At 34.1% G+C, this 14,923-nt stretch overlaps 1 protein-coding gene across 2 annotated transcripts in view; it reads right to left on the minus strand.

Moving 5' to 3' along the window:
* The window catches only part of LOC129941450 (3-hydroxy-3-methylglutaryl-coenzyme A reductase), a 178,702-nt gene that overhangs the window by 25,372 nt on the left and 138,407 nt on the right, over positions 1–14,923 (minus strand). The window contains exon 1 of one of the 2 annotated variants that reach the window (XM_056050077.1): positions 4,931–5,282. The exons of the other annotated variant lie outside the window; for it this stretch is intronic. The gene's annotated coding sequence lies outside the window, so the exon portion shown is untranslated. Of the gene's footprint in view, positions 1–4,930; positions 5,283–14,923 lie in introns of those variants that run through there. 2 annotated transcript variants of the gene reach the window in all.

The raw sequence follows: 14,923 nt of genomic DNA on the forward strand, positions 1-14,923 counted from the left end.
TTTCTTAAACATTGAACATTTTTAAAGGCAAATAAAGTTGTTATTATTTTTATAGTTCTTAATTTATTTATATTTTTTTTTTAACTTCTAAAGATTTTCTTAATTCATCTGGAAAAAAAATGTTGGGCAAACTTTCTTTAAATCTTTTTACATATTCTTGAAAATGTATTAAAATTGGTACACGAAATTTCAAGAAATACTTTTTCAAACAAGCATTTTAACTATTTTTTGAGGACATATTATTATTTTTAACTACCTATAGTAAGTAATTGTAATCAATCTGACGTGCCAAATTGAAAATGTGTATATTTCTTGACGTTTCAAGGTCCCTACAATCTACGATATAAACAATCTCGTATATAAAATTTTTTTAGAGAGATGTCTGTGTTGGCGTCATACGTCCCGAAAGCTTTTTTTGCCGTCCATGTCTGAAGAAACAGTAGTGGATTTTTTTTTACCATAGCAATTTAAAAAACGTAAACGTTTTGGTTAACACAAAAAATTTCTCAGAACCAGTATCTTGAATCATGTTTTATAATGTGAAATGATACTAAACTAATATAAAAGAAGCTAGGATGCGACCCACACTGATAACTTCCCAACCCGTCTGTAGATTTGTCTTGCTTAAAAGTTTGTAGGTTTTCGTGTTCGGTTAAGAAAGTTGTTAGTTGAATTATTCTAAAAAAATTTAAAATTACCAACAATATTTTTCACATACAGAAATAGTTTAGTTTGAAAATCTAGTTTTGTTTCATAGATTTTCAGTCGAAAACAAATTTTTACCAATTTTAAAATTTTACAAATTAGATGAATGAAATTAATTTGAGAAATATCAAGAACCGAACATCAATTTTTAGCAAATTTGTGTATTATTTTCTGTAGATTTCATTTTTTTTATGAAAAAAACAGACTGTTGGATTTTTTGAATATTGAAAACAATGTTTTCTGTGAAATAAAAATGAAGTTTGAAGACAATATTTTTAATTTTTGAAAAGACATTCGAGTCGAAAGTAAAATTTTAATTTTTTGTTAAAAAACTGTTGATTAGATTTGTCTCAAAATTTTACTGTATGTTTACAACAATATTTTTTAAAAGAAAAAAATAGTTTAAAGCCAATATCTCAAAGTTTTGAAAAGATATTTAAGTAGAAAATCAATCTTTACCAACTTTTATTAAGTTTTTTGTTTAGGTTTTTATTTTTTGTAAAGAAAACTGTTGATCCGATTTTTTTCAAAATTTTTCAGAATGTTGAAAACAATATTTCTTATTAGTTAAAATTAGTTTAGAGCCAATATCTTAATTTTTTGAAAAGATATTTGAGTCGAAAATCAATTTTTACCAACTTTTGTTAAATTTTCTTTTAAGTTTTTATTTTTTGTAAAAAAACTGTCAATTCGATTTTTCTCAAAATTTTACTGAAAGTTGAAAACAATAATTTTCAAAAGATAAAAGTGGTTTCAAGCCAATATCTCACAGTTTTGAAAAGATATTTGAGTCGAAAGTCAATTTTTACCAACTTTTATTAATTTTCTTCTTTAGGTTTTTATTTTTTGTAAGAAAACTGTTGATCCGATTTTTCTCAAAAATTTTCAGAATGTTTGAAAACAATACTTTTTATAAGATAAAATTAGTTGGAGCCATAATCTCAAATTTTTGAAGAAATATTTGAGTCGAAAATCAATTTTTAAAAACTTTTGCTAAATTTGCGTTTAAGTTTTTATTTTTTGTAAAAAAACTGTCTATTCGATTTTTCTCAAAATTTTACTGAATGTTGAAAATAATATTTCTTATTAGTTAAAGTTAATTAAAAGCCAATATCTTAATTTTTGAAAAGATATTTGTGTCGAAATTCAATTTTTACCAACTTTGAGTAATGTTTTTTTAGTTTTTTTTTTTTTTTATTAAAAAATCTGTCAATTCGATTTTTCTCAAAATCTTAAAAACGTTATTTTTCGTTGGGCAAAATTGTTTTAGAGACAAAATCAGTTTGTATTCGTAAAATTTATGAGTTGACCTTTTTTTTCAGTTTTTTTTTTTAATTTATAAAAAACCGTTAATTGGATTTTTTCATATATATTATTATATAAAATTTAATTCAAGCCTTTAGCGTTTTTGGTTCGTTAGATATTTAGGGTAAACCAACATTTTGCACCTTTTTTGAAGCTGCTATGGTTAAAAAAACACCCACGCACTTTTCTTGAGAGCCCTTTCTGCATCTTTTTGCATTATTATCTACGAGTATATAACAAAATTTATTTGAAGTCGCTTCTGGTTCTTGAGCTATGGACGAAAAAAAACTTCGCAAACGTACGAACGTACGATTGTACGCACAGACATCTTTCAAAAATCTTTTCTTTCGACTCTAGGGACCTTGAAACGTCGAGAAATGTCAAAATTTTCAATTTGACTAATCGGACCCATTACAATAACTTCTAATAGAAAGTTATCTTCTAAATATTTATATGCAACGGAGAATTACGTTTTTGACATCTGGTACAATTTTGAAAAAAAACCAATTTACAGTTATTTTTATAAAAAATAAAAACCTAAGAATAACATTTAAATACATAGATTTCTGCAGCGCCATTAGGCTGCAGGAATCAAATAGCTGGTTGTCAAAACCTTATGGTCACAGCAACACTACGAAATTGATTCCCTCAGATATTACCTCGGTAGACACTGACTACTGCACTCCTACTTTGAACCTTAGTATGGGTTTTAAGGTTATTTTCCCATTCCCAGAGAAGAATGGGAGGATGACATCGTGTCGATAGGTTTCGACACAACCATCTTTACTGACGGCTCAAAGATGGAGTGCGGTTCTGGGATCTTTTCTGAGTCCCTAAATGTAGCCAAATCCTTAAGGCTTCCTGACTTTGCTAGCGTTTTTCAGGCTAAACTGCTGACAATAAGGGAGTCAGGTAAGATACTTAAACAAAACCCAAATCAAAACCGAAATGTGGCTATCATCACAGACTGTCAGGCAGCTGTCAAAGCCATTAACTCGGCCACATCCTCATCTAAATTGGTCCAGCAATGTCGCGATGAGCTTGCGAACCTGAATATTAACCTCGGTGTCACCCTGATCTGGGTTCCAGGCCATAGTGGCATCGTGAAAAATGAACGGGCTGACGAACTAGCCAGGCAAAGATCGGCCCTTCATAGCTCACTTGCGGAAATGGTTAACATTTCTCTTGGTGCTATGAAGGGTAAAATCTTTTCTATCTACCAAACTGAATCAAACCGAAGGTGGAGCAATTTACCCAACTGCATCTATCTAGGAAGATATGGCCCACCTATAATAAAACCCGTACAAACGATCTTCTTACAGGTCAAGGCAAGACAAAGCCAGGATTTTTGCGGTTTGTACCGGACATTGGCCTATAGAAGTTCATGCGGAGAAGTTGGGTATCTCCTACAACACCTTTTGCTGTAGTTGTAGGTACCAAAGAGTTTTTTTTACAAAAAATTAAAACCTAACAAAAAAACAATACTAAAACTTGGTAAAAATTTACTTACGACTCAAATAGCTAAAAATTAAAAATATTGCCTTCAAACTCTTTTTATTCCACAGAAAATATTGTTTTCGATATTCGGTAGTTTTTTTTTATGAAAATCCAACAGTCCGTTTTTTTTTATAAAAAAAAATAAAATCTACAAAAAACAGTACGAACATTTGGTACAAATGATTTTCGGTTCTCGATATTACGTGAACAATCGAAGGCATTGACTTCAAATTAATTTCATTAACCCAATTTATAAGAAATAAAAATTTTTAACAAATGCTACTAAAGTTGTTAAAAATTGGTTAACGACTAAAAAATCTCGTTAACAAAAATGGAAATCAAACTATTTGATCATTTAGAAAACATTGTTATTAATTTTTAAATTTTTTAGAATAATTCAATTGACAACTTATTTAACAAAACACGAAAACCTACAAACCTTTTAAGCAAGACAAATCGACAGACAGGATGGGAAGCTTTCAGTGTGGGTCGCATCGCAGCCTCTTTTTTTGTTACAGTTTAAAGCGGCAGACTGGAAGTTATCAGTGTGAATCACATCACGGTCTTTTTTTCGCATTTTTTCGCATAACGCTTTTTGTGACCAGTGGCAGGACTTTAATTTAATTTTTACACGACTTTACTTATAAACTTTGTTATATTTTAAAAAAATTAAAAATATCCATTTAAAACACAAGAGGTTGTAATTCTTTTTAGAAAAAAATATGTTTACTTTATTCATTTGAAAAAAAAACATCACTCTATGAATTTCCCTTTTTAAAAGCGATTTTAAAAATTCGGCGTTTTTTTATCTGAATCTTTTTATAAACCATAATTTTGCAAAAATAAAAAGAGTTGCCAGAATGTATTGAAAATCTACAAATACCAAAATTCAGTGCCCATAAAATTTTCAAGGATCTCTTGTTTTTTAAAACAACATAATTACAAAAAGTGTTTTGTTTAACTGAAATAAAATAAATATTTTGTGAATGAAAATACTTAGATTAGTTGTATCATTTTTTTATTACTTTCGAAGTTCAAAAACATAAATTCCTTTCTAGGAATTCACTTCAAAACTTTTGATTTTAAACCAGTTAAAAAAGGCCAGTCATTATAAATTTGCAAATGTTCCGTTTTACCATTTAAGGATGTATTCACAAATTTAAGACCACTTAAAAAAAACTTGGACTTTTTAAATTGTTATAGCTAGAAAAACCCTTCAAAAAAATTTTGTTTGAAGTCGATATCTCTGATAGTTCTCAAGATATGAAGGACAAAAAAGATGAAGAAAATAAAAATCTTATATTAAGTCGCACTAGAAATAGTAAATATATTTTTTGTTTTGTAATTATAACAAATAAACAAAAAAGAAAACAACATTTTCTAAACTCATAAAAAAAAACACTAAACATAAAAACATCCTTACTTTTTTAACGAAGTAATATAAACATCCGGAGAATCACCAAAAGAAAAAAGTATTTCAACGATGAATCAATTCGATTTGAATCTTTTTTACTTTTTAATTTCAAAAACTAAACAATTTATAAAAATGTACAACAAACAAAATATTCTCGAAGGATTCTATTTGTTCAAAACACTTTATCACTTTTCAAAACAAAATTCTATAAACCGTTAAAATGTGTCCTTAAAACAAAAGTTGTAAGCACAATATTCGTATTATCAATTTCGTCTTTAACTTTCTTAATCACATAAAGAATTTTTAGCAAGTCGAATAAACGAACGAACTGTTTAACGCGACCATCACAACTCGAGTGATCTCTCAACTTCAAGAACAAATTAAAAAAAGCTTAACACTCGCTACGTAGAGTGTTCCATTGGTTCCATCTGACCGCTTCTTATTTATGTATCTCTATAATTTTTGCAATGACAACAATCTGTATCTATAGATGATTCATTAAGAATTATCAGGAATACTGATTGTGTGACTATCCGAAATTAAAATTTTGAAAAAAGAAAACACACAAACAACCATTAGGGAAACATCCAAAACTATACTAAAAAATAAACAAATTTTTAAGAAAAATAAAAATAATCTCTGACCAGAGAGCAAAGATACATATAGATTGGTACGCGCAAGATATGCCTATTGTGCACCTGTCTGGCATGCGCTAGTTCTAAAAAATATTCTGATTGGGATTCACCTCAATGATTCCTTGCTTTTTGTTTGCGTTTACGCTTACGTGCGATCTCTTGCAAAAAGTTCGTCGGCGTCGTCGTCGTCGTGGATGTCGCTAAGTGAGCAATTTTTAACATCTGTATTCTGTCCAAGTCGTCCAGAACACGTCTGCAATGTTAACTTCCTTTTTATAACTTTGACAGTTACAAGTGACATTTTATGTTAGCAAACGAATGAAAATTAAAATTCCCTTCCTCCCTGATGATGGTTTCTCATTGGAATGGTGGTGATGGTGATCTATGATGGTGAAATTAAAATACAATTTAAGAATATATCAAAGGAAATGCGCAAATTTGTTCGCTTATATTCCGGCGTGTTAAACTCCCTCGCCTCCCTTTAGAATACTTTACGACTCGACGAAAAACACGATTGGAATTTCAATATTTTTTCTCTCAGATAAATTTGTTTTTCGTTCATCAGTTGGTGAATTGGGATTGTTGGTATTTTTCACAGTGTATCCAGAGTCGTATTTTGTTTAAAATCATACCTTGGGTGGGTACCGCCATCTTAAACAAAAAACGATTCTTTTGAAACGTCAAATTCTTCACTCTGGAGAATTGACATTTCGACATTTAAAATTCATGTTTTCTATACTTCTTTTTCTAGACATGGAATAAGACATGAACAAATGTCAATATGAATTGCTTTAAAAGACTAAACAGAACATATTTGTGCTTTCAAGATCATCAGCTGTCAAAATGAATTCACTTAAAAGACAAATCAGAACAACGAAGTGCATTTAAGATCATTAACTGTCAATTCCCAAAGTGTAGATATCACTTTCATGTACAAAAATCGTCGGTTCTGCAACTTAAGTGAAATGAATAACCATCGAACATTTTTTTTTAAATTAATCCATCACAAAATCGAATGGGGTTTTCCATTGGTAAAATAAATCAATTTATGTTTGATCTAGATTTGTCAAAAAACAAATGTTTCTGACTTCCATGAACCAAAATGAATTGAGTTTTGTTTGATTTGAGACCAAATCTGCAGATCTGAATTTTTCGTCAGATTTACCCATCTCCTAAATAATACTAATAAAATGTTCGCTTAAAAAGCAAAAGTTAACGAAACTTAACGAAAAATCCATAATTTAATTAATTTGTATTCGTTTTATTTACGAAGAGTTCAGTACTGAGTAAAATTCATGAAAAATCTATTAATGAAATTCTGTGTAAATGAGAGCTTTTATAAGATTTTTGAAAAATCTACTTTTTCTTGGAAATGTTTGGATATTTTGATGAGCTTACAAAAAATGCAGCAATCAGCTTTTAATGAATTTAAATAAAATATCAAAATGAAAAGCATCAGAAACTGTCATTAAGAATGTAGAACTTTCAATTCTGACGGTCGAAAATAAATGATGCATTTAAATTTTTTTATTTTCGTAAAAGCTAATCAAAGCTAAAAAGCTACCCCAGAATTTTGATTTTTCAGAGTTTTTCAATTCACAGAATATTTTTCAACAGCGTACACAACATATTCAAAATTTGAATCCTAGGGATGTGTTGGGCAGTTGAACAATCTCATGTGTTGAGATTTTAAAATTTCTTAATGTATGACTTTTGTCCAGAAAATCATTTGGATTGTATAAAGTTTTGAATATGTAAAATTGGTATGAGATTGTTATAACTGCTATCCTATTTTCCCCCGACTTCAAAGGAGTTCGAACGTCAGTAGTTCAAGCCGGCCATGAAAGGAAATTTCAAAGTGTGATGAAAACACCAGTAATAGCCTCCGATGAACGGACTGATAATGTTAACAACCCCCCCCCCCCCACAAACGAAAAAAGGAAAACAATTTACGTGTATGTACATGGAATGTGCGAACTCTCGCCGAAATAAAAGCTGATGTCAAGGCCCTTCAGGAGATGCGATGGAATGGGCCAGGCGTTACGAAGATTGAAGGCTGTGATTTCTACTATGGGAAGTGTCTACTCGATGGGACGAAGCGCTTATTTGGATGTGGTTTTGCTGTCAGAGGGAAACTAACGCGAAGAGTTTTAATCTTTTGGGAAGTAAGCAAAGGAGTGACGATAATCCGCATTAGAGCCAAATTCCACCACCTGAGCTTTATGAGCGCGCATGCCCCGACGGAAGAAAAGGATGACAATACCAAATAAAAATTCTACGAGCTCCTCGCCAAAATATATTAGCAATGTCCCAAAATTCTCCTGGGAAATTTTAACGCCAAAATTTGTAAAACAGGCATCTTTGGTAGGTCTATCGGAAGACATAGCCTACACGACATCACATCTGGAAACGGACTCAGGCTTATCGACTTCCTAGACGAGAAGAACATGGTGTTGAGTAGCACCAGATTCCGTCGCCCAGATATCCACAAAAGAACTTGGCGGTCATGTTGCTATTGACGGAAGACACTCCTCTCGCATACTTGGCGTTTGTACGTACAGATCAGCCAACATAGATTCCGACCACTACTTAGTTGGTCTAAACTGTGCGTATCCATGGAAGCTCTTAGGGAAACAACAACCTTGAGGTGAAGATTCAACGTTGGAAGACTGCAGCAGGAGGTTACCGCCAATGCCTTTGCCGACCGAGTATTCTTAGAGCTTGCGAGAAACTCTACAACGGACGAGATGTGCTCAGAGACCCACTGGCAGCTTTGCAAACAATCCATCAGGAATGCTGCAGAAGAGGTGCTAGGTGTCTCACAGCCGCCACCAAGGAACCCCTGGTTTGACTCTGAATATGCTCAGGCGTTTGCCAAACGGAGGCATACAGCTTTACGTCGAGAAGAGAAGGGATGAGAACCATTTCCTCAGAAGAAAAAAAAAACGCCCATGAGCAGCGTGAAATCGAGGAGATTCAGGGATGTTTTAACAGGAAACAGGTGCGGAGCTTTTATAGGCGAGTCAAAAAGAAAACAATGGAATTCACTAGCCACCCTGGATCCTGACAAGGTAAGGAGGGGAATACCGTAGTCGAGACGTAGTCAATGCTAAAAATCTGGAGAGATCATTTCAACCAGCTGCTTAATGGTGATGAAGTCAACGATTCCGCCAGCGAGCAGCCACGACAAATCCATTTGGTTGACGATCTAGAGTTCCACCCACCCGACCAGAGTAAGATCAAACTAGCCATCATCAGGCTGAAGTCGAACAAAGCGGCCGGTGATGCTCTGGTAAGGAGCATGCACCAGCTAGCTACTAAAATTTGGTCGGAAGAAAGCATGCCCGACGAGTAGAACTTAAGCACCATATGTCCGATCCATACTAAAGGTGACCGCCTTCTCTGCGCCAACTACAGAGGAATTATGTGAAAGCCTGAAGCCATTTACTGACGAACTAAGTGGCCTTTACCGGTGTGGCTTCAGGCCTGGAAAATCTACCATCGACCAAATTTTTACTCTACCCCAAATCCTGGAAAAGACCTAAGAACATAACATCGAAACACACCATCTTTTCATCGATTTTAAAGCTGCTTATGACAGTGTAGACAGAACCAAACTATACCGTGCCATGTTGATTTTTGGTATCCCTACCAAACTGATTCGACTTATCAGGATGACGCTGGAAAATGCTCGTTGCTGCATCAAACCTTCGAAACCACCAGAGAACTTCTACAAGGCGATGCGCTGTCATGTAGCTGCTTCCATATTGTTCTTGAAAGAGTGGTGCGGAACACCAACGCCAATACAAGTGGCACCATCTTTCAAAAATCCACACAATATCTTGGATATGCAGATGACATCGACATCATGGGAAGAACCAAACGAGCTTTCTCTTATGTCGAGTCTGAGGCGAAGAAAATGGATTTTGACATTAACGAGGACAAAACGAAGTATTTACTGTTATCAAATAGAGTCGATTCCCACCGTAGACTTGGTCAAAATGTGACAATTGACACGTACGAGGTGGTAAACAAATTTCTTTATATGGGCACTGCTGTCAATTCTGCAAATGACATCAGCGCAGAGATCAAACGCAGAATTACCCTTGCTAATCTCTGTTTCTTAGGCCTAAGTAACAGTTAAGGAATAAGGTCATATCGCGAAGTACCAAAGAGACACTGTGCAAAATTTTAATCATCCCAGTCTTGATGAAGGATCACTTAGTTTCTTCGAAAGGAAGGTTCTGCGTACGATCTATGGTCCGGTTTGTGTCGACAGGCAAAGTAACATCTGGCGGAGAAGATTTATTCAGGAGTTATACGAGCTTTACAGCGACTTGCCACTGGTCAAAAAACTGCGTGTACAACGCTTAAGATGGCTAGGGCATGTCGAGCGAATGAACAGAACAGAAGCAGAGGCATGCCTCATCTCCGGTGGAGTGATCAAGTTGAGGCCGACGCACGGCAACTTTGTGTTCGAAACTGGAGGCAGGAAGCTAGAGATCGAGTTAGCTGACGAAAGTTATTACTTGAGGCCCTGGAGCACAATGCGCTGTAGGGTCAACAAAAGTAAAGTAAAGTAAACATTTTTATAAACTACGAATAAGCTTGAAACTGTTGAAAACCTTGAGAATTTTGTATCATTAAATCTTTTCATTTATTCTTCGGAAAATTTCGGTAAATTGGTTGAAGATTCTTTTCTTGTAAAACTTTTTTTGTTTAGATTGGTCATAAGCTTCGGTTTTTTGATTCATTTCTTCTTCGTTCTTTGATCTTTCTTTCAGAAAGATTCTGAAAATCATAAAATGTAAGTAAAGTTTGACTTGAAATTTTATTGATTGATTTTTTCTTAAGTCAAGTAAGGTTTAGTTTCAAAAAACTGAAAGCGACAAAGAAGTATTGGTTCTTTCAAGAGGAAGTACATCATTTGTTTATCGTTAAGTTTCGTTAACTTTTGCTTTTGGAGGGTAAAAATAGCGAGACCATAAATCTGAGGTCTTATATTTGACAAAGAAAGAATTTAAAAAAATTGGTGAAAGTTGACTTATCTCTTTTGTTTTATGAAGAAGTTGATTTCGGTGACTTATGACATTTGTTGCTGTGAGATTTTGAAATCTTCAACTTTTGAAACCATGAATTTGTTAGTTAAGACAAATAAGAACTAGAACAGTAGCCTCTTTTTTTTCTGCAAATCCAGCCCTTAACTAACTTACAAAGCTCAACTATTGAGTGAACTTACTTCGAATGCAGGTGCATTGCAATTGAGATTTTAGCACACGTTTGCCGAAATCAAAAAAGATTCTTATTGTGTAAACATTTAATTAAGAAAATAATCAAAAAAGCAAACATCTGGAGAATGTGAATGTGTAAGAGAAAAAAATATTGATAATTTATGTAAATCGAAAGAATATTTAAATTTGCACATGGGGCAGACTTCACTCGTCAGCAGAATCGAAAGCTATAAAATATCGTATCTAAAGTCAAGAGCCAAAGCGATAAAATAAGGAAAGCCCCTTGATATACCTGATCTTGGACGTGTGCTATCTTCTGTCGTTCATGGTCAAGAGTCAAGACTATAGGAGGCTGGAAAAAGGGGAAGACTTTTGACGGTCAAAATCGCGCTGCCATTGCCAATGGAGTGTGATAAAGGCTTTCTGTATAAATCTGGATAAACCAATAAAATACTTTTTACTTTGATTGTGGCCAATTCATAAGCAACAATCTATAAATAATGCAAGAAAAATTCAAACAAATTGAATGAATATTTATTAATGAATTGTGTATCGGTTGCACAATTAGAAATGATGATGATGATGATGCCAATGATGAATATTGATCGATATATTATACGAATACGAGTATATTTTAATCGGAAGAAACAATTAAAGAATAAAGGGTTGCCACATCTGCATACAATGTAAAATTTATTGTATTGTGTGATGTGTGTGAATTTGATTTAGATTTTGATTTTATTGGGTGGAGCGATTAAACTCATTTGGGATTCGATTAATTAATGATGTTAAAATTTGAATTTATTACAAACTCATCAATTATTATAAAAGGAGGGTTAGGTTTTGTTGAATAGTGTACGAGTAGAATGCTTTTGTGGCTACTAATTAGGGCTATGAGCGTCAATGTGAAAGTGACATAAGTTGGTGGCATTTAAAAAATTCAATTCAGCACACTTATAATAGATTTGCTGTTTGTAATATCAAATTAATTGTTTTGACATCAATCAATGCGACGATAAATTAGTAATTTTGATTTCATTGATTGATACATATAATTCATTCAACTGTCAGTTAAATTCAAAAAGTTGCAGTTGTTTTATAATTCAACCAAAGAACAAAACAATGATTCATAAAGGTTTTAGTATGGATGCCTGACCTTCTTAACTTTTACGTTGTTTACGTTACAGATGGATTTTTATTTGCAATATTACGTTTCATAAAAAGTTAACTGGTTATGACGCTCTAACTCGTCTATTAAGTTTTCGAGATAATTCAAATGTAAGAGAAAAGGGATGTGGTAGAAGGCGGAAACTCATTGATTGAGTCATATGAGCTTAACAAGTTTTAAACAAAATTCACAAATATTCAAAGGTGCAAAGGACAAAACATAAGAACCAAAGGCGTGCTAATAGGCAGATCGGTAAACAAGCTTTTTATATGAGTGAACTGACTTACTATAAGCTACATACAAGTTAGCGTTACCGTAGGCGTTAGCTAACTTAACTTTTAAAGTCTATCTATTTATTTATACTACCTCTGGAAATGTTATCGAGGTCCTATGCTTCTATTTCCAGTTTATATGTCATCTAGCATTATTTTGTACCTCTGTTATTGATGTTAGTTGGAATTTGAAATATTCAATTTCAACGTTTTTACTACACCTTCTGTTCATCGACTTCGAGAAGGCATTTGATAGCGTTAACAAGGAGTATATTTGGTTAGCTTAACGGAGGAGAAGCATCCCGGAAAGCTATTATTAAAGCAACATATGATGGATCCCAGTGTCACGTTCTGCACGATGGTATGTTTTCAGATGATTTTGAAATCGAAGCGGAGTCAGACAGGGCTGTATTCTGTCGCCAATATTATTTTTGTTGGTGATAAGCGATATACGGCGATATACAGACAAATTATCAGCCTCGGAACCCCTCAAAAAAATGTTTCGTCGCAACATGTGGAAAAAGTGGAGAGTTTTCAATACCTTGAAAGTATCGTTTCCATCGAAGGCGGAACTGAACAGAACGCCATCTGACGCATCGGCAAAGCAAAAGTGGCGTTCGGAATGTTGTCGAAAATTTGGAGGAATAAATCTATCAGCTTAAGAAGAAAGAAACGACAGCCATTACAAGACATCCTAAAGATTTTCTGGCGAAACCGTATATCAAATGAGGTCCTTCATAGAAGACAGGCCGGGAACCTATAGGCTCTATAATGCAGGCCAAGCAATGCAGTGGAATTCGCTCACACAAGAAGGAAGAGGAGCTGGACAACCGAGAAGCATATGGCTCAGGACAGTCGAGGCGGAATCAGCGTCATTAGGCAAAAGTTGGATAAAGCTAAAATACATCTCCGGAAACCTTACACGATATGGCGCGTAGGCGTAGTTGAGGCCCTATGCCCCTTAAGGGGTTAGCAACGCACTTAACAGGTCTGAGGACATAAGTAGAAGTAAGTAAGTATCGTTAAATCGATGTCTTAAATTTTAATGTTAAAACATTAAGCGAACAATATCAAAACACAATATTAAAATTTGCTATGAAGAGTAAAAAGAATTGGTCTAAAGACACATTCCTGGGATAACCCACATAATAATAAAGTTCTCAAATTGTTTTTCAAATGCAACCAAAGGGCTTGTTGTTAATAAGAGGTTTCATTTTAGGCAGCTGTCGTCTAGTTTAAGCGATTAGAACAAGTTGATGATGTGAAAAATCAAAACCTACCTAATTTTTTTTTTTAATTCACAAGCACTCAAGGGGTTATTAGTACCCGTTATATGTTTATATTTAAACACAGTGAGAGCGTTAGGAAAATAGGGAAGGATTGAAGATGCTGTACCGGTGCACATTGGTCTTAAGGTTCTGAACATCAAAATGGGAGGGAAGAACAGACTTGGCCAAAGCATTCTACATTCTCGATGTGCGGTTTAAGAAAGAATCTCTATACTTGACAGTACGCCCGAAAATGAGCTCAAGGGTAAACTGATGACCATTTAACATACTATGGCTAAATTGTTAAAGGGGTGGAATGCAACTGGCTAATTCGATAGAACATTGTTTGTAAAAATATCTATAAAAACACAAAAGGCATGAAACATTGCGACGGTGTTCTAGCGATGTAAATGTTTCGATTATAGTTCTGTCGCCTATCATTTTTAAAGCCTTTTTTTATTTTATCCAAGAGATTTAAACTTGTTTTGGGGGCACCTGCCCAGATATGCGAATTATATTCAAGCTTTGGACGGATAAAAGCTTTGTAGATTGTAGCCAGATCAGAAGGGGTGAAAAATTTCTTGCATCTTCGGAGAAATCCTAAGCATCTGGCAGCACTTTTGGCGATATCGAATATGTGATAATTCCATAAGAGGTGATCTGTGATATTCATACCAAGTACTGAAAGTTGATTAGTTTCCTGGAAGCAAGTGCAAGTGGGGTGGGTTACGCTTTAACGACAGGAGACAGCATTGAGTTTTTGAAGCATTAAATTCTACACGGTTTTTGATTCCCCATTGTACAATGCTGTCAAGATCAGAATTTAATGAGCTTATCATACGCTGCCGTTGAAGTTCCACATCCGAAGGACAAGGATGTGAATCAATAAACGAGTATGAGAAGCTGAGGGTACTGTCGTCGGCGAAATAGGTTAATGGATTAGAAGTGGCAGACATAAGATCATTTATGAATATAAGAAAGAGTGTCGGAGACAAAACGGAGCCCTGAGGGACACCAGCATTTATTTTATGAATTTCAGACTTGAAACCATCTAATAAAACTTGTAGGTATTCAACAGTTAGAAAGGTAATTTCTAATCCAACGAAGAAGAGATTCGTCGATACCGAAAGCACGCATTTTCGATAAGAGAGCAAGATGCCAAACTTTATCAAATGCCTTTGAAATATCAAGTGCAATAATCTTACTTTCTCCAAAACGATGTAAAGATCTGTTCCACTGTTCGGTGAGATGAACCATGAGATCACCAGTGGACTTGCTTGCTACGAAAAGCCATACTGTCAGTCATTAAGAAGCTTCCGTTCTTCAAGATATTTCTTAAGCTGATAATTAATCAGCGTTTTCATGACCTTGGAAAGAATGGACGTTAGTGCTATTGGACGATAGTTAAAGGGGGAGGATGATTCGCCT

Source organism: Eupeodes corollae, chromosome 1 (genome assembly GCF_945859685.1).
Source record: "Eupeodes corollae chromosome 1, idEupCoro1.1, whole genome shotgun sequence".
Classification (NCBI taxonomy): domain Eukaryota; kingdom Metazoa; phylum Arthropoda; class Insecta; order Diptera; family Syrphidae; genus Eupeodes; species Eupeodes corollae.